Below are 20,268 nucleotides of genomic sequence, written 5' to 3'. Positions count from 1 at the left end.
CCGCCACAGACGAATAAACCCATTCATACGTTGCTACAATCCGCACCATCTCTACCGATGATTCAAATATTCTAACAGCCTTGACATAAAAGAGAGTTATTTGCCAGCGGGCCCCGCTTCTCCACTGGCTCCATTCCAAACGCATATCGATCCAGTTCAAATGGCCGCGTCTCAGCTGCGATCTCCACCTATTAATTACCTACTTGACACATTACCATATCTACATTATCGATTATTACTATTAGGATCTTTTAATTAGTAGGCATTTATTTTCTCATACGACTACTAAATTATAATTCTAATAGCTAATAGCTACAAGCAATTTATTATCAGCCACGGTCCTTTAAACGCAAGGTTAGGAGCTCCTTAAAACTTCCCTCCGAAAATCCCCCTGAATCTTCTACTACGTTATTTGGGATCCAGAAACTTTGCTGTAAGTCTTTCCGATTTTTATCTGCGAGTTAATAATAATTTAAACAGTGGTAGACGCTAGCAACAACATCAGTTGCACGACTGGTTCGACTTATCCGGTGCATTACCACCACCATACAGAAGACAGGCGTGAAGTGGTAGCAATTCCACGTTTCGTCTGAAGAGTGTGTGGTGCCGGAGGTCTAATTTTGAAAGCTTTCCCTTCCCACGCTTTTCTCATAAGGGAAGGATGGGAATGGGAAGTCGATTTAACGGAGAATGGGATACATTGGAAAGGAAATTTCCTATTCCTGTGCGTCTACTCCACTGTCGATTAAAAGTAGGCAACGCATCCGCAATTGTGGATATATATAGCTAGCGGTCGGCCGTTTCGATATTTCGGTTAATTCAGGTGACCGCTTGCTCGTTTGCCATCTTCTGATATCAAAGAAAAGCAGAAAATAATGGATATTTGTTTGAAGGTATCTCCGGAACGGGTCAACGAAATTTGGCATAGAAATAGAGCATTAACTGGACGATTTTTTTTTTTTTAGTATGACCATAAATATACGTCTCGATCAAACTGCCAGAGTCAAAGTTCTTAATTGAAGACTAAAGGTCCCAATTAAAGACTGCGAGTAATACAATCTTAATATAGGTATTAACGCTCGCTTCACTTGAGACATGAATAAGGAAATCGATGACAAAGAGCAAGCGAATTAATTAATGCAGTCCCCTTGGACTGCATAAAGCGAAGTGCTTCTTTTGAAGACGCAACATTCAACAAAGAATGTACACATGACTGAGTACTTTGATGTTAAAAAGACCATAGGATCCAATTAAAAAACATTTAATTTTTGTATAAATGCATTGAAATACTACATTTTGACAGCTTTATTATATGTTCAATTATGTGTGAAATAGGAGCTGTTAGATGTCGGCATAGTAATTGTTAAATATTTATTACCAAACATTATCTTTTATTAATAAACTAGCGAACTTTCCCGGCTTCGTACAGGTGGACAAGTACTCAGGGATCATGTAGCGTTTTTTACAATATATCATATGATGGCAAACGAGAAAGCGGCCACCTGAATTCGCCGAAATAGCAAAGCGACCGTTGCCCACAAACATCCGCAATTACAGATGCGTTGTCTATCTTTTACAGAGGAGGGGACGTACAGAACGACAATATATCCTCTACCTATGCGAGTAGGGGACCAGAGGGTGGGGACTCTGTCAAATTCACTTTTCTCGTTTCCTTGTAAGAAAATGATGGGAAGAGTAAGGGGACTAAAATTGGGCCATTGGCCATTTGAATTTCTTCCACTTGAAGCATGTCTTCTGTGCTATTTCACCAGGCGAGTAGACCAATTCTTGCAACAGATGTTGTTGCTGGCGTCAACCACTGTTTTAGTGGTGAATGAATTTTTGAAATCGGTCCGGTAGTTTTTTAAGTTTATTCGTGACGTACAACTATACTTATATCAATGTATCAATTCTTAAAAAAAATGCGATTATTTAATGAATACATCATTTTTAGAGGAATTTATCTCAAAGAAATAGGGCGATTGTGTGAAATAAGCTATTTAATTGTTTTCTATAATCTATTTTATGAAAAAAAAGTATATCGAATTAATTGTTTACATATACAATACTAGCTGTTGCCCGCGACTCCGTCCGCTCGGAATTAAAACATACAACACAACTACATCTGTATAAAATTTCATCAAGAACCGTTGAGCCGTTCCGGAGATACCTTCAAAGAAACATCCATCCATCTAAACATTCGCCTTTTTAATATTAGTAAGATATAGGGCACTGAACGGGCGCATGGCCCACCGGGACAGGCTGAAAACCAGCTCCACAAGGCTATGCCTTGCGGTCTACGTTGAGCCTGCAGCCCATTGTTGTCATATTTTTTGTTCTGTTATTAATGTCAGAAATATTGTATTCCTTATGATGACAATAAAGAAGTTTATTATTATTATTATAGGATCAGTAAGGCAATCGACAGTCGATATAAGCCGGCTGTAATTTGCCTGCAGCACAACCAATTGACTGCGTTAAGCTCAATCATTACGCCTTATTGTATTTTATTAGCGAAGCGCTGTTGTTGTAATGTGCTCCAATGATAACAATAAAGACCATCGTATACAGTTTTACAAAACTAAAAAATAACAACGACATTTTGCAATTTCTTCTTTAGACCATCTCTTTAAATCTAGCCACCATTCTTAATGAAACCATCAAAATATTAACTGCTCCATTCAAAGTCATCATTCACAACCTTAGTGTGGATATCAGTAAACATCATCATCAGACTTTGTCTGCAAATTGTTGGACATAGAGCTTTCTCAATGCCTTCCATAGTTTGAGGACCTCCGCCTGCTGTATCCATCAAGCAGCAGTAATCGACACTAAGCAATTGTTTGATTGATCAAAAGTTGACTCGCAATAAGAGACTGAAACATCAAAACCTAAATTGATCTTAAAAGTTATATTAAAACCAAAATGATAAGGTTTTCGGTAGGTTTATGTAGCCAGAGTTAAAAATATAAAAATTAAATACTTAATAATTGTACGTTAAGTAGCTTACATAATTTAATAATCGATTTTAATAAAATAAGACATATTGCAAAAATATTTCGTACTCAAAAGATATTAAACAAAAGAAAAGAAAGGGATGTTAACGTGAAGATCCACTAAACTTGTAAAACATATTCTTATCTCTGTTTTTATAAAGCGTATGATAGGGACAACTATATGTTTTCATACAGTTTTGACGATGGAAACTTAGCAGTACAGATAAAATCACGAGCGTGCACCGCATACGAGTTATTTTTAGCCGACGCCGTGCATTGACTGGCGACGTCATATCAAATTTAATGTCTAGAATTAAATGCGAATGAAGTGCGTACTTTTTTTAATTCTTAATTTTTTAAAGGATATTTTTATAACCTCTTACTTTAATGAAAATTATTTTGTTCGTTGTTAATTTCATCTTATTGACTTGCAACAAGGATTTGTATAAGTTAATTTAACTCGATAGGATCTTATGTCATACCTAATCTAAGGTACGGGTGGGACTTTTTTGACAATTACTTGACCAATATAACTGTAAATTATTTAGGCTATGCACGTCAGGTTTTAACCTTCCAGGCAAAACCGATAGACTCCTACGTTAGGATTTGTTTGAAAGTCATGCAAAATCAAACATTTGTAGCCTACATTACATGTTCTAACATACATTGTACAATGTACAAGAAAATAAATTCAATAATAAATTCATCAGAACACTTTAGTATAAAAGATTGTTCACTTTTACCTCAAAGTGGATATCATTGGGCTTTTTGAGAGTAAACCTTGTAAAGAATTTCATTTCGTGCCTGAGTCTACAGCTAATACATGGGAAATAACTTCCTGATGAAAAATATTAACATAACCTTGAAATTGTATATATAAATTTTGAACTTAATAATTTATCCATAAGTTGGTACAGTTAAAGAATTAAATTCGCTTCCCACTGAAAATCGAATATCAGCAAACTGTCAGATATAATTTAACGTATTATGTTGCTATGACTAGTTTTCAATATGGAGCATTAGGCTCGTCAAACGACATTTTACCCTAATGGTTATAGATAAACGTCCTCGACTGAACACAAACATCGAAATCATTTCCCTGTCTTATCCCACTCACGTAGGGTCTGTGCACCAGTTATCATCTTTCAGTTTAAGTCACTCCCTACTTGATCGTGTTACTTTTCATACAATCCAACCATCTCTTGCTAGGTACACCCTTACTGGTGTACCCCTTCATATTCCTAATTAAAGTTATTTTTGTCACATAAGCTATTATTTTCTACAAATAGTTTAACTGCTAACTTTAGATTCCTTAAGGCGTTACTGAGGAAGTGCCTTAGTGTAGAATTAATATGTTAAATCAATAAAAAGCCCATAACACTCAACATTAAAAAAAAAATATTTCCCTTACAAGTCCTAGAATACTTTATCATAATAACATTATAACTAACAATCACAAAAGGTCTAAGTAGTGAATATAATTAAAAGAATTGAACATTCAGAAAGAAATTGCGGTCACCGTTTTCGGAATTATAAAAAACTGTGTATTGTAGTGACGGACTCACTAACGACTCTTGAATAACAGAAGGGCTCTCGCGAAAAAACTGGTAGAAAAGGTTAAGCATTTCGCCTCTTAAATAGAAAAAGATAAAGTAAAATTCATCAGGCTAATATTCAACCGGAGAAAAAATAGTTAAAGAGGGATCTTACAGGTAAAATAAGTAAATATCCGCCTTTTTTATATCTCCAAGAATAACCTTTAATTTAAAATTTTTAGTTTTTCGTTTCGAAATTTTCTCTACAATTTTTATGGTCTTATTACATTTTATGTGTCAAACGTGCTGGTCGGTTATAATTTTTTTTTAATTCTTTTTTCGCAGTAAATTCTTCATTCGGGTTGAGAATAATTGACGATTGTGTTGACTTTAAAGTAGATAAAAATATCATCCTACTAAATATTAATTAATATACATAAGTAATCAATATAAATACTATCATATAAATTTAAAAATGTTTCAAATCTGTTTTTTTTTTTAATAAACATGTAAATATAACACACTGTTCAGACGAACTAAGACAGCGCACCGCATTGATCGTGTGGCGAGCATTACGACGCCCACTTGATATATGATCGCAGTTGATAGCAGATATAGCTAACACGAGCTAGACCAATAAATTTAGAGCCGTGTCTAGTACATTATATTGTCATGATAACCGTACCTACTAAAATACATATTGCATTTGCTTCCAAATCAAAACCTAAATAATGTATACAATTTACCTTTTACGCACAAAATTGTAAAAATGTCTCTTGAACGAACTGTGTCAAAAACTTAAATTTAGTACTAAAGTTTTAACAATGTAATTTACTTTCTCACAATCTTACTTCTTACTACTATTATTTATGCGAATGTTTAGATGGATGGATGATTTTTTAATTTAAGGTATATCGACAACGGAAATTTGGCATAGGTGTAGAATATTTATAATCTGGAAGAACACATAGGCTACTAATTAGGTTTTATTTAGTCCCGCGCGGACGGAGTCGCGGTCAACATTTAGTTTTTTTATAAACTACGATATTGTCTCGTATTGTATAGTAGACCTTACTATTTTTAGACAAAAAATAAGACTGAAATATTAATTTAATTTATTTGTTAATCTCCGTTAGTCTGATTAACAATAACACTTTTGCATATTATAGTACTAATAATAATTATTTGCAGCAGCCGGCGTCCGTTTTGTACAATTTGATTGTACAATTATATGTAAATCCAAACTTATTTTACTATTCCAGTTACAATCAACGTCCGCGGTCTGGAATTTAGATATTAATATTTAACCAAACGTTGGGTCCGTGAACAAATTAGTAGCATTGTACCGTTTATATTTTATGCACATTTTATTATGGGTTTCTGAATTAAAATGTTACAAACACTTAACTTAATTTATAGACCTCTATTTGGGTTCTATGTTTTGCTAAGTCACCATCATGTAGGTTATTTTATCCCGGATGGAGTGTGCTTTTCCAAGAAAAATATCTAATAAACTAATAATTTTATTAGCCCACAACTCGTTGGTTTCCGAGACCAAAATTCCTTTATAAAACACTAGCTTTTACCCGCGACTCCGTCCGCGCGGAATGAAAAATAGAAAACGGGGTAAAAATTATCCTATGTCCGTTTCCTGGTTTTAAGCTACCTGCCCACCAATTTTCAGTCAAATCGATTCAGCCGTTCTTGAGTTATAAATAGTGTAACTAACACGACTTTCTTTTATATATATAGATATCGTCATCCCTCTCAATACCTTTGAAAAAATAGGGGTAACAATATATTTTACACGATTTTGATCTTAGAAACCAAAGATACGTCAGACATCTCTGTGGTATACGTATTATTTATGTTTATATGTTACATACAAGCTTTGCAGTGCACGCGAGATGAATCTCTGCCCGTAATACAAAATTATCTTTAATTAAGATAGTGCCAACGCGGTATTTAAGTGTATTAGAGCGAAAAATTACATTACATTAAATGCATTTTTTCCAAGATTTCTCGTTATTTATTTCTATATTACATTTGTGTCGTTTTATTTATTTAAACTTAGAAAACATACTGTATTTCTACAAAAATACTGTTAGACAATGTTTAGTTAAGCACATGTTTTAACCCTTTGACCGCTGATTCATATTATTGACATCAACGTGGTTATGTTTTACCATAAATATATATCACCACAATGCTTTCGGTATAAATACTTCATTACTGTCGCCCGCGACTCCGTCCGTGCGGAATAAAAAAAAAACTTTATTAGCCTATGTGTTCTTCAAGACTATGTTCTCCATCTATCCCAAATTTCATCAAGATCCGTTGGGCCGTTCTGAAGATACCTTCAAACAAACATCCATCCATCTAAACAATCATTCATTGGCTCCTTTAATACGGGGAAACCTAGTAAAGGAGCCAAGGTTATAATGAAACAGATGTGTAAAATGTGCAATAAAGATTTATTATTATTATTATTATTCGCATTCATAATATTAGTAAGATGGGTAGCATTAACGTACTAGTAGGTGATGAGCTTGTTTATTCGTCTTTTATCACACGTAAAGTTTATCGAAAAGTATGCAGCAACAAGGCCAAGGCAATGGTTAATTAAATTAAAATGTATTTATGATAAAGTTACAATTACTTATCGGACTAGTACTGGGCAAGGCTACACGGAAGGCGCGGTACAAGTGACATTAAGACGAAGACAGCCTTCATGTTTTGTAAAAAAAAAAGTTAACCACAGAGCTGAGAGGACCGACATTTAAATTGAATGAAAGGATAACAAATGTTACTTGTCTCGTTGTCCTTTACCTGGAACAAAATAATAAATATGTTAGTGTTAATTCAAAAGGACAATTTAAATGGCGCAAGAATAGTCCGAGCATTTTTCTGGCCCCGTGTGGCTCGTTTCCAATTTTTTACACTTTACTTTCACTTTAACCCACCGAACCAAATAAATTTGTCGCCCTATCAATAAAATTTGTTCGAAATGAAATAAAATTGACGCAAAAATAGCAATTGCTGCAACTGCATGTACTATAAAAAATATCACATTTCGCGAACATAACATATTTGGATTGATCAAAACAAAAAAAAAACTATTTTTTATGTCTGTCTGTACGCAATTCCACATTTGTACCGGGTAATCTCCGAAACGGCTGAACCAATATTGAAAGGACTGAGACTTTGGTAGCTGATGTATACGAGAGTTACTCATCTGTTTTTTTAATGCTACGCCGACAAAGTCGGGGGCGATCGCTAGTAATAAATAAATAAACCTTCATTTTCACCGTATTCTCGTGACTAGACAATTTCGTATCGAATCAATGAGCATGCTATTTGAAATTATTGAAACGTATAAAAATCCGCTCAAATATGAACAATGTTTGGATTTATGTAATACTGTAGCACATATTTTTATTTATATAAGTGTCAGCGTCGTAACTGGCTATTTGATTTACGGTTTTTCGCTTCGTGGTTTGATTCTAATTAGCTTGTTACGTTTGTAAAATAATATTTATTCTAATATTTGTACCTTACCAAATCAAAAAGATTACCAAAAAATCAGTACCTACTCATCTGTTGGTAAAATAAAACATAATCTTACTAATAATATAAATTCGAATGTTTGTATGGATGGATGGATGTTTGTTTAAAGGTATCTCCGGAACGGCTGAATGGATCTTGATGAAATACATAGTCTGGAAGAACTTAGAACATAGGCTACTTATTAAGTTTTTTTTTAATTCCGCGCGGACGGAGTCGCGGGCGACAGGTGGTAAGTTAAATAAAGTATATATATTTCTTATACAAAATTTATATTTCGATACTCTATGAATGAAAAGTCTGTATCCACTAGCAAGATGCATAGAATAACCCAAATATACCAAATAATGTTTTTGTTTTAATTAAAAAATGTGATGTTGTTTAAATTAAAAGTATTAGTGGAAAAAGGCGTTTTTTTACAGTGTATACAGTAGTAGCGTTGAGAGCTGAGTCGCAACTGGAGCATTAGTTTTTATTGAGTTGAGTTTTGTGCTAATGAACTTACGCAGTGCGGGGCCAAGCCTTTATAAACATGCAAATGTCACTACATATATAATTTGCATATTAAATTAACGATTTATTTATATAAAATTAACTAGTTGTCGCCCGCGACTCCGTCCGCGCGCAGTAAAAAAAAATGAAAAATAGATGTTGGCCGATTCTCAGACCTACTGAATATGCTCACAAAATTTCATGAGAATCGGTCAAGCCGTTTCGGAGGAGTATGGCAACGAAAACTGTTACACGAGAATTTTATATATTAGATATTTGTTTATTACTGGCAAGTAGCAAAAATATGAACTATTATTTTATTGTTGGAAATTATCGTAATATTTAAAACAATTTCATTTGATATCTTTACGAAACTATTTCAATATAAGATAGTGGTCCTTGTGCGTGCAGGGATTGGAACAAGTTGCCGGCGACACTGTTTCCGTCCAAATGCGACGTAGGGGGCCTTCAAGAAGTACTTACTAAATAACTGCGTACCATCTTTCAATCACATTACCATTTAACATCAGATGACATCGTAAATACCCACGAGTTGTAGTTTAATCATTTAAAAAACGCATATGAATACATTATTCTGTAACATATACGAGTAATAGAGGTGATGTGTATACTTTACAAGTGATGTTAGGCCGTAGTATCGCGTAAACGTTTTGTTGTTGCTGCAAATGAGGTCAATTATAATGTCGCACAGTTTGCACATCTGTTGATAAATCGCGTCGCGAATGATTGCCTTTTGATAACGCGGCCTCTTTGTTATTTAAAACTAGCTTTTACGCGCAATTCCGTCCGCACGGAATAAAAAATAGAAAACGGGGTAAAAATTATCCTATGTCCGTTTCCTGGTTCTAAGCTACCTGCCCACCAATTTTCAGTCAAATCGATTCAGCAGTTCTTGAGTTATAAATAGTGTAACTAACACGACTTTCTTTTATATATATAGATTGCTCATTGACTTGGAAACAAAATGCAATGGAATTATAAGACGATAGTTTTTTTCCCAAGTTACATGTATCCCGTAACCTAATAAGCATAACCGATTGTGAAGATTGTCTTCCAAATATTTTTTAGAGTTAAAGGGGATGCAATTAATGGTGCTGTCGACTTTTGTATTTATCTTGTTAAAGCTTCCTTTTGAGTTTGGAATATGCAGAAATCAAGTTATATTGGCCCGCGATTATTACTTAGTCGGTGCATGGTATACAAGTAAAATTAACACGAGTTCATAAATTTAGGGACACGAAACTGAGCGGGACAAAGTTGTAGAGAAAATTAAATTAGGAGTAGAGAGAGGCGCGAGGCTTTTAGTTTTGGACCGCTCTCAAAGTGTTCATAGCAAACCCTTCCCACGCTAGTGATGAAAGTTCTACAGTTTAGCTTAAATCACGAAACATAGTTCAGAAATCTCGAAGCAGCAATCCTTAGTTATAATTAAAAAGAGCGATATACTAAACTATAGCTTTGAGAATTTAACTTGTACACAAAACAAGTAGTTCTTCATTGTCTTAAATCTCTGCATTTTCCTTGTATTTCGTCTTTCCTGTACAAATTTACTCGTCCAATTTCCAACTTGATATTCGATATTAACATTGCTCAGTCCTGCGGTAAATAATTATAAATAGTACAAACATATAGAACAAGTCACATCCTTATTATGCGAATAAAATACAATTTGATTGACCCAGTCGGCTACAGTAAAACTGTACTGCAATAGCTCACAAGCGACACTGTCACTGTTAAAACTGCCAAAAGATCTTTGTCGGACTGCATAGTCATACTAGGATAGAAAATGGCGTACAAGAATAAAACACGACTAAAGAACGAAAAGGATCTTATGAAGCGCTAGTGATCTGTTATAATTTAGTTTGCCGGGCTAGATATCCTTGTTGGTCTATAACTGTCTTATGTGACATTTTCTAGGCCTAAATATATTTGGATGACAACGCCACTCTCACCCGGCTAGATAAGTTTATGGGACTAAAATGTTTTTTGTATACTCATATTCTGATTGACCTAACTGCGATAGCAGCGCCACTCTTATCCGGTCACATAAGTTTTGTGTAACTATAAATACTGATATTAGTCAAAGAGCTTTGGATCAAAGGATAACTCGGGTTATTTGTCAAACATTGACGAATGCCTACTTTATTTGCTGTGTTCGCTTCTAACCGATCCGTATCTTTCATGAAAACAAATGGCGTTCCTCAATTTCCCTATCAACAAATTAGAAAATAGATTTGTACGATATTTGTGCAGAAAAAGCTTAATAAATACAATGAATTAAATGTCATAATAGTTTTTAAACAATATTTATAAATGTGAATATTTTATTCTAAGATTCATTTCCGTCATTAAACAATAAATTTAACGAGTTTGACATTTATAAAACGGTTCAAACTTGGCTTCGCCTTCAAGCGCTTGGCCCTCTTTTTAAAGGTTAAAATAACTGCAGTGGACTGTAATAATAAGTCATAGTAATAATCGATATGATTAAATCACAAAAAACGAAGCGAGTTGAATCCTTTCTGAACTAATAAAATGGAAAAAAAAAACAAAACAGGTACACGTTTTTACCGTCAAGATATTATTTTAAATACTGTGTAACTTTAAGTGCTACCAAAAATTAATGATACTGTAAACATTTTTAATGAACTTTGTACAAATGCGTGGAATGTAAATGTAATTTTTTTTTATATCGTAAGTCCTGAATTCGCCGTAATAGCGAAGCGGCCGCTGCCCATACATATTCGCAATTTCAGATGCTTTGCCTCTAATTGACGAAGTAGGAGATGCATAGAAAGAGAATATTTCTCCTTTCTATGCGTTCCCTCCTCCGTCAAAATCACTTCCCCTTCCCATCCTTTCTTTATAAGACAATGGTGGGAAGAGAAAGAGGACTAAAATGAGGCCTCCGGCATCAAACTCATTAGGCAAAACGCGGAATTGCTTCCACTTCACGGATGTCTTCTGTGTGATCGTTATATTTCACCGGGCGAGCCGGCCAATTCATGCAACAGATGTTGTTACTGGCAGTTGTTTACAGTCAAATAACTTTATAAGTAAATATACTATCTAAAGGAAATAATGAAATTAAACAATGAAATCGGATTATCCATCACAGTGTATCTACTAATATAGGATAGGTTAAAAGTTGCAGTATTCCAGGAGAGATTATGAAGTGATTTGAAGTGTGAGATTGTGTACATCTCTCACAATAGCCTAGTCCGGTATAACTATTAGTGTACACGCTTTCAGTGACCATTGCCCATCCGACCGAACACTGTTTAATTAACTCGAAGGCTTGGGATTCGACAATGATGCAATTTGGACCCGCCATTCGCAATTGCTTCATTTATTACTCGATGGTAATTTGCTCACCGTACTGCGACTGACGCTAATTAATTTATAGTATTACATTTAAAATTAACCTCACACCCAGAGTATTTACCCGACTGTCAAGAGGGTAATGTTTCTAGCGCGTAATTTTTTTTTTTTGTAACCAATACACTCCTGTAAGTCAGGAAAAATAATAGCAGAATTGAATGCGTCGATTCTCCACTGTGCAGACTAAACCGCGCATGTAGGATAATAGACGGATGAGATGTCAGTCAGTTATAACAGACGGATAGAGTGAAAGATAGAGAGTACCTATATATAGGTGTAAATAAAGCATTGGAACTTTGCCTTTAATGGTGACTCCGACGTGAATTAAATTGTCAATAACATCGAGCAAGCAATTCCGATTGTAGCGTTTGGTATCAGTCCATCGCAAATAGTAAAATGTCAAGACATCTGACAGGGGAAGTACCAGTTCATTTCCGTTGTACTGACTTTATTCAATTTGAGAACATATGTTCCTTCTACTCAAATTTTACTAAGTTTATTTTGTCTATACTAATTTTCTAAAGAAGAATGATTTGATAGTTTGCAATGAATAAACTACGAAACTACAGAACCTATTTGAAAAGTTCTCTTACCGTTGGGAAGCTACATTATCCCCGGGTACTAAAGTCTATGCTTAGTACTAGATTTTTATTTAATTCTGACGAAGTCGTGGACAACTGATATTCATGATTTATTGAATAAAACAGTATCTACAGAAAAGAACGATCGTTAAGTTCGCATTCCAATAACAAAAGGAACAGAAGTTCAAAAAGTTAAACGTTTAATAAATGCCGATTGAAGATCGCTTCTTACAAAGGAATATAACAATAACAAAATAAGTAATCTGTTAAAGCGTAAAGAGGACGCCGGCATCGGCTGTGATATCTCTTAAATAACAACTGAGAGATACAGGAAATAAATCGTTACTGATCAGCGATCAGTTGTTACAAAAAAATAGCCGACTTCAAAAAAAAACAATCTCAAACAAAATGCACTGAAAAGTAACCTAAAAAAACCAATTTCAAACAAAATACACTCAAAAGTAACATAAAAAAACAATTTCAAACAAAATGCACTCAAAAGTAACCTAAAAAAAACCAATTCAAACAAAATGCATTCAAAAGTAACATAAAAAAACAATTTCAAACAAAATTCACTAAAAAGAAACAAAATAATGTCATGAAAACTCTCTAAACTCTAGTAGTTGCTCTCGTTGCGCTCTCTAATAGTAGGGGCTCAGTTTTCCGCAACTCCACGACAAGCGCGTATTTTGCGTGTCTCTAAACACTAAAGAAAGTTCTCTTCTTTCTTGTAACATGTCTATATTGTATAATTATTGTTATTTCGCAGTCGGTGTCGGCCGAAGTAAATAGATGACATTTTATATTTGAGATGTATTAGACATACTTACGTTTATGTCCCTACTTAGGCCGAAACCGACTCCAAAATAACAATAATTATACAATATAGACATGTTACAAGAAAGAAGAGAACTTTCTTTAGAGTTTAGAGACACGCAAAATACGCGCTTGTCGTGGAGTTGCGGAAAACTGAGCCCCTACTATTAGAGAGCGCAACGAGAGCAACTACTAGAGTTTAGAGAGTTTTCATGACATTATTTTGTTTCTTTTTAGTGAATTTTGTTTGAAATTGTTTTTTTATGTTACTTTTGAATGCATTTTGTTTGAATTGGTTTTTTTTAGGTTACTTTTGAGTGCATTTTGTTTGAAATTGTTTTTTTATGTTACTTTTGAGTGTATTTTGTTTGAAATTGGTTTTTTTAGGTTACTTTTCAGTGCATTTTGTTTGAGATTGTTTTTTTTTGAAGTCGGCTATTTTTTTTTCTTAAAATTTTTGTTTTATTTCACAATTTTTAGTGAATTTGAAGTTCAATTACAAATTTCGTTAATACGTATAAAGACATAAATAAGACAAATAAAGAAAAGGACTTTCCTATTTGATATGTGTGTATTTCAATTCAAAAACTAATTTAGAATGCAGCAGATAACCACTTATCCTTTAAACAATGAAATAATTATCAAAATCGGTATACAAATTGAAAATTACCGAACTAATACATCGTAGCGTACCTTTAATTTGGTCCAGCCGCGCGCCGCACTAGCATTTTTCGAATGCGCGTAGTTTTTAATTATTTAATATCTCCCAAACTATTGATCAGAATTACATAGTTTAAAGGCTAATGTAATCTGCATTTAATACTCTTGCCATAAAACATATTTATTTGGATAAGGATTCATATCGAATATAATATAATAGTGCCGTAAGCTTACGGCGCTGTTTTTCGTGTCCATTTTAATCGAAGTTTGTTCACAATAACATGGTTTTTGTGAGACATCCATAGATGATAGATATATGCCACCGAAGACTTTTATTTAGCAAATTTAAGGATCTATAATTATTCCAGACATCATTTTTATGTAAGTCATATAGTTTGACCTACGTAAGTCCAGAAAGCAAAATTGTGCTTTTCATGTAGCATTTTTCGTTTCCGCGTAATTTTATTCTTACGATATCTCCTAAACTATTAGACAGAATGATATAGTTTCAATTGCAAATATAATCTACATTAAATTCTCTTGATAATGAACATGTTTATTTACATAAGGGTTAATACTGAACTCGAATAATAGCGTCGGAAATAGGGCATGAATTTAATTGATGTTTCTGAAGAAAAAAATGGTTATTGTGAGAAAACTATAAAAGATAGATATATGCTATCGCTGACTTTTATTTAGCACATTTAAAGAGCTACAATTCGCCATACATCATTTTTATGTAGGTCCTATAGTTTAGCCTACGTAAGCGCTGAAAGCAAAAATGTCCCTAATCTTCGCAACAAATTTTGAAGCTATATTCAAAATCTACTAGTCTTCTAGTTATTTAAAAAAAAAACAAAAAAATGGGACCCACCTGCAAGCACTTCCTTTCGATTAAAATATTTTTCATCAAAATCGGACCACCAGGGGCGGAGTATCGCGGTAACACACATAAAAAAAAAAAAAATACAGACGAATTGATAACCTCCTTCTTTTTGAAGTCGGCTAAAAACGGCATTAAAATATATTGTTCTTGCTGTTTAGAATGTGGCATATGTTAAATATATGAATTTTAGTATGTACTTAGTATTTAGAAGTAAGTATCCCAATTTAGATGATAGATAAAAAATCGTCTTTTTTTCACATAGTAGTCAGAAATACAGATAGTAATTTTTCTTACTTAATAGCTAAAGGATTCAAACGACTCAAAGCAAAAGGAAGAAGATTTCAAAAAACATTTGCTTACCTTGTAAAAAGTTTTTTTAATTCCCTACTTCTAAACACTATAGCTTAGAATTTTTTGAACTAAACCTAGTACTGGTTCAGAAAGTTATGCGAACATAATCTGCAAATTACGTATTTACCACTTACTGGAATGTACATTGCTCGTTGATATATTTACCACAGAATATTGACGTTGTGTATTTCAACTATATTACTTATTTTAAGTATGTACTTTTTAGTTTGAGTACTTTCAGTAGCGGCGTTAGTGTAAGGTGACCTCCCAAGGCGTAAGGCATAAAGGGGCGCCTGCGGTGCCTACTATGAATTTTTGGAAGATTTCCCTCGATACCAAAAAAAGGAGTCGCCGAAAAATTTTTCGACGTCGGAAATGATAAAACCGACCCTGATTAAATTGAGAATCGATCTAAGATTAATTTTAAATTCGTGGCAATCTTACAGACTGTATTTACAAATAGCAAAATTAATTTATTTGGTCATTTCTCCGAAGTACAAAAATCGTAACTACGAACTAGTCCGAACACTATCATAAAAACATTTGGCATCAGTTATATAGGTCAGTTCGCACATTTACTATCGCCAGGGATGGATTCCTTTTTGAATTGGCAGTAAAGAAATAAAAGTGCTGGTAAACTGGCAACTTCCCAGCCGTCCTCACTTGTCGGTAACTTGTCCAAATTAGGTATATGTCAGTTTCTTTCTCAATAAAGAGAATTTCTACGTTAGATAACAAGGATCCATTCATTTGAAATATGGCATATTTTATCATTTATAACATTTTCTATGCCCATGTAGATTTTAAACATTTTCTGACAGAAGTAGCCGCGATTTTGGTCTCAAAAAACTGCACATGTACAAAGGTGTCGACGGAATAAACTCACAGAAACACACACTTCTTTTATAATCAAATTAAATACATAATCTCGTAAACACAAATAGAAATACCATACCGGTAGTACTACTTTGTAACAAAGCCTTTATAATGCACAAGATTAAATAAACATTGTCAGATATGATAATTTAATATCACACGTAACGGATTAAAATAGTTTACGTGTTAATAATATAATTTAAAGTAAAACTAATCTTTTAATGTCACGGGAAGTAAGGGTTTACTAAATTAATGTGTTTCGAATGTGACTAAATTTAATGATATTTGTGGTTAGTGACTTCATAACTGAATAATTATTACAATGATAAACGTGACAAAGGTATTGACAGGTTCATTAAGTTTTACGTCCAAATATTATGTTTACAATGGGTTTTAACTGTCGTCTCTTTCATTCTACTTGAAAAAAACTAGATACATTTGAACCTAAAAAACCACTAAACCCCTGTTTCTCCTACGCATGATGACGAGGCCACGGGCACGCTTGCGGTTTCGTCCGCGACATCGCCTGCGTTAGCTACCGAGGCAGCTCTCACTATGGGTGATACATTCTAACCTGAATAATTGAGAGTCCAAAGGACCGCGATAACTTTCTTTCTAATAGTGATTTCTGTGTTACCGGAGTTTCGCGCTTATGGGGATCTTTCATCGGGACAGGACAATGCAAAACTTTATATTACAGGTTTGAGTAATATAAAGTTTTGCATTTGTTCCAGGTGGTTCGTCTATGTATAGCCAGTTTTATAGAATGAGATATGAGTCACATCATGTGACGCATTGACCGACAATTCGTATTCTTCTCCAGATTGAAAGAAAGAAGGATAATTAGTTTGACAACTGACGCCTATGAAGTATCTCATTAGTTTTGTATGAGGATGAGTATTGTACTTAATGGATGGTTGTCATAGTGTCGGACCGTACATGCATAACTAAAAACTATAAACTATCGAGCATCTGTATTGTTTTACCGAAAATCGTAAAGATTCATAACCTATTTTACTCAAACCATCTCTAGTGAATTGTCAAATGAATTGACAAAATAATCATCCTTAAACAGACAAACTATAATCAGGTTTTTTGGCTTTTTAATTGACTAAAGTTATCTTCTTATCTTAACTTATTAATTTGATTCGATTAAGAGTAATCCTGCAAGTTTCTACTAGGAGAAACAGTTAAAAAACAAATAAAAAAATACATAAATACATCTTTCTTGTATTACAAGCCACCCGTTTTATTTCTTCTATTTGTTTTGTCGCCGATCTGTCGATATATCCTACTGACATACTTTAGCACTTTAATTTTCTTCGCCACTTTTTTCTTGTTAACCTACATAAGATATTGCTTCATTCATTTAAAATGCTACCGGTATTAGTAGAAACTGGTAATAACTTTGGAAAATGATAGATATGGAAAATCATTAAAATACTTCCACGCTCTATTATAACATAGTGAAAAATTATGTAACTTTTGAAGGATGTTCAGAGGACTTGAAAGAAGGTTTATATCCGAAAAAAATCCAAATATTTTTAGTTGTTTAACAAAATTTTTTGGTTACATTATTTTTATTAATTTTAATTGTCGAGTCTTTGTGAGACCAAAATCCCCGTTTAAAACATATTGTTATCTCTGTTTTGTCAATGATAATGACAGGGATGATGATATTATGTTTTATACAGAGATTTTGGCCTGAGAAACCAACGATAACAGTTAGTTAAATGATCACTAAGAGACTCTAATAATGTTTAAGTATTAGACTTTCATGTTATTTTGTCTATTGCAACGCACGTCAATTTTAATTAATATTTTATAAACGGAAAAAGATAAAAGTCTTGTACAATATTTTAAAGAAAATTGCCAAGTATTCTTAAGAAAAAGCGAAGCAAATTGTTAAGCAAAAACTTATTACGTGATTTAAATATTCAAGACAGACAAAGCCTTATGGAAATTCATTTTAATTCTTATTATTTGAACAAGTGCTAAGTTGTAGTGATAATTGAGTGAAGTGCTTCTTTTAAACTTTTTATTATAAAATGAAATATGAAAACTGAAAATGATGATGTATTAACATAGAAATTTGGATAATTAACCGTCTTATTATATTTTGCGATGAACCATTTCCAAAAACAATAAGAAACTATAGTCCAAAAATTTATAGGAATAAATGATTTTAGGTCTAAAGAAATTTCTATTCAAATTGTGTTTTCTTCGCATTTTTCTGTTCCTTTATCATATAAATGAAATAAAATATTCGCCAGCGGTGTTATTTCATGGGTTCGAATAACATTTATTTTTACACGTAAATCTGAAAGAATAAAATCTTTCCGTAGCACGTAATAATAAGGGTACCGAATAGGTGAATCGAAAAGGGTCTGATACAAGTTTCCCCTCGCCCTTCGTCCCTTAAAAGATCGATGTTCGGGTTACTTCGTTACATTATGTTTCTACAGAATCTACCACTTTTGTGTTACAGAAAAAACATACGTTTTCGTCGAATGGACTATAGCTGAGACGACTTATTCGCTTAACAGGTGTTATATGAAAAGAAATATGACAGACTTGCCAAGTTTTTTTATAAGAAAACGGGGCAAATAAGCTGCGGGAATACCAAGGTGATCATCGACGTCTATGGATATCCACAACACCATAGGAACTGAACTGAGAAAAGCATGCGTTGCCGACCTTTGAGAAAGAAAGACGCTTCCTTCTTAAAGGACCCTACGGCGTACTGGTTTGGAAATACTGCCGGGCAGACAGTTCCAGAACGCGGCTGTTCATGACAGGAAGATCCGCGAGAATAGCACCGTTGTAAAAGTTTGGCATTCCATCAGGTACTGTGGATGGTACCTGGTGGTGTTGCTCTCCTAATTAACTGTTGGGCTTGGAAAATCGAAGTCTCATTGAACGTGACAAAATAGTGATGTTCTATTAAATATTTCTAAAGTCAGGTCAGTCTAAGGTTCAAGTCTAAAGTCTATTAAGGTTGTTTATCAAGTTTTTAAATTTTTATCTAATTTTATTTATTTTCACAGCGTTCCGAATAATAAACTTGGCTTAAAATCGCTCTTCGAATGAATGAATGTTACGTCGAACGATTTGTCAATATTGTTTTAATCGATATTCCCCCCCAAAGTGAATATTTTGATATGCACAGTATTGACAGAGTACAGAATTTTATAAACTAGAGCTTTATTACAATTCTACTTGTTGCTAATCACTTTGGTTCATAAAATGTTCGATGTGAAGATATTAATTAAGGTCCTAATCCTGGTACACATATATATATCAGACTTATCGTGGGTTTCTGAGACCAAAATTCCCGCTTAAAATATATTGTTATTTTTTTTGTCGTAGATAATTTCATGAATGACGATATATTTTATACAAAGATTTTGGTCTCAGAAACCAACGGTTAATATAACGAAAAGCAACTTTAATCAATTTTATAAGCCACAGAAAGTTAAAAAACGTGTCACCTTTCATTTTGATCTATCGTTCTGTCGCTGGTAACTAAAATGTTTTCATTATAAGCAGAATAAAAGAATATTTCGAAAAAAAGACATCGGGTCAGTGGTTCGAACGGAAAGGATGAGAGACCGAGATGAACACAGATAGTGATAATGGTTAGGAAAGAGATGGGAATATATTGTTTCAAATGGATTTATTATTTAACCGGAGCGCGACCCACCACGAGCGCACGAGCGGTTGGTACAGTCACGCACTAATTCTCGTTTCGACGTTTTTTTTTCTGCCATCGTTTTGTTTTACAACAAAGTAAATAAAACGCATAACGAGCCGACAAACATGTTTTTTTTTCAAACGACTATTAGTGCTGACTGTATAAATTATTTAACGATCGAACAAATGTGGACCCTTAATTATATTTACATTTGAGGATAAAATAATGACAAATGCTATCAGTTTTAGAAGTCGAATAAATCTGTTTTGTTGTAAATTTATTAAGCTGTTAACATTTCAAGTATTTCTGTTGCAATGTGTTGAACAGTCGCAATAAATTATTGCCTTATAAATTGTTTATGCAAAACTGACTGCACTCTCAGTCTGTGGTTGTCTTTGACAGATGACGTTTGAAC

General features: G+C 33.7%; 1 protein-coding gene across 5 annotated transcripts in view; it reads right to left on the bottom strand.

Moving 5' to 3' along the window:
* Positions 1-20,268, bottom strand: part of LOC106718570 (furin-like protease 1) — a 73,813-nt gene that overhangs the window by 20,476 nt on the left and 33,069 nt on the right. The gene's annotated exons all lie outside the window — the stretch shown is intronic.

Source organism: Papilio machaon, chromosome 20, assembly GCF_912999745.1.
Source record: "Papilio machaon chromosome 20, ilPapMach1.1, whole genome shotgun sequence".
Classification (NCBI taxonomy): Eukaryota; Metazoa; Arthropoda; class Insecta; order Lepidoptera; family Papilionidae; genus Papilio; species Papilio machaon.
The sequence above is the reverse complement of the archived record's forward strand: the minus strand, read 5'-3'. Positions and strand labels throughout refer to the sequence as shown.